Source organism: Otolemur garnettii, unplaced genomic scaffold (genome assembly GCF_000181295.1).
Source record: "Otolemur garnettii isolate 467f Iridium unplaced genomic scaffold, OtoGar3 scaffold00067, whole genome shotgun sequence".
NCBI classification, from domain to species: domain Eukaryota; kingdom Metazoa; phylum Chordata; class Mammalia; order Primates; family Galagidae; genus Otolemur; species Otolemur garnettii.
In genome coordinates, this window is record NW_003852462.1 from 9135308 (window position 1) to 9136899 (window position 1592).

Genomic DNA, 1592 nt, shown 5'->3' on the forward strand with positions numbered 1-1592 from the left:
TCTATGAAGCAAATATCACCCTGATACCCAAACCAGGAAAGGATCCAAGAAAGAAAGAAAATTATAGACCAATATCATTAATGAATATCGATGCAAAAATATTCAATAAAATCTTAGCAAACAGGATTCAACAACACATCAAAAAAATTATATACCATGATCAAGTTGGTTTTATTCCAGGGTTACAGGGTTGGTTCAACATATGCAAATATATAAACATAATACATCACATTAATAAAATAAAGAACAAAGACCATGTGATTCTCTCAATTGATTCCAAAAAAGCCTTTGATAATATCCAGTATCCTTTCATGTACAAAATTCTTAAGAAAATAGGCATAAAAGGGACATTTCTTAAACTGATAGAGGCCCTCTACAGCAAACCCATAGCCAATATCATATTGAATGGTGTAAAATTGAAAACATTTCCACTCAGATCAGGAACAAAGCAAGGATGCCCACTGTCTCCACTGCTATTCAACATTGTAATGGAAGTCTTAGCCATCGCAATCAGGCAAGAGAAGGCGATCAAGGGTATCCAAATAGGGTCAGAGGAGATCAAACTCTCATTCTTCGCTGATGACATGATCCTATACCTGGAAAATCCCAGGGACTCAACTTCAAAACTCTTAGAAGTGATCAAGGAATACAGCAGCGTCTCAGGATACAAAATCAATACTTGCAAGTCTGTAGCTTTTATATACACCAACAATTGTCAAGCTGAAAAAACAATCAAGGACTCTATTCCTTTTACAATAGTGCCAAAGAAGATGAAATATCTGGGAATTTACCTAACAAAGGATGTGAAAGATCTCTATAAGGAGAACTACGAAACTCTCCGAAAAGAAATAGCTGAAGATGTTAACAAGTGGAAAAACATACATGCTCATGGCTGGGAATAATCAACATTGTTAAAATGTCCATACTACCCAAAGCAATCTAATGCAATCCCTATTAAAGCACCATTGTCATACTTTAAAAATCTTGAAAAAATAGTACTTAGTTTTATATGGAATCAGAAAAAACCTTGAATAGCAAATACATTGCTCAGAAATAAGAACAAATCAGGAGGTATCACATTACCAGACTTCAGGCTATACTCTGAATCTATAGTGATCAAAACAGCGTGGTACTGGCACAAAAACAGAGCAGTAGATTTATGGAACAGAATAGAGAACCAAGAGATGAACCCAGGTACTTATTGCCATTTGATCTTCGACAAGCCTATCAAAAATATTCAGTAGGGGAAAGACTCCCTATTTAACAAATGGTGCTGGGTGAACTGGCTGGTGACCTGTAGAAGCCTAAAACTGGACCCCCACCTTTCACTATTAACAAAAATTGATTCTCACTGGATACAAGATTTAAACTTAAGACAGGAAACTGTAAAAATATTAGAAGAGAGGGCATGGAAAACACTTGAAGACATTGGCCTGGGAGAATATTTTATGAGGAGGAACCCCCTGGGCAATTGAAGCAACATGGAAAATATGTACTAGGACCTGATCAAACTAAAAAGCTTCTGCATATCCAAAAACACAGTAAGTAAAGCAAACAGCCTTCTGAATGGGAGAAGATTTTTGCAGGTTATG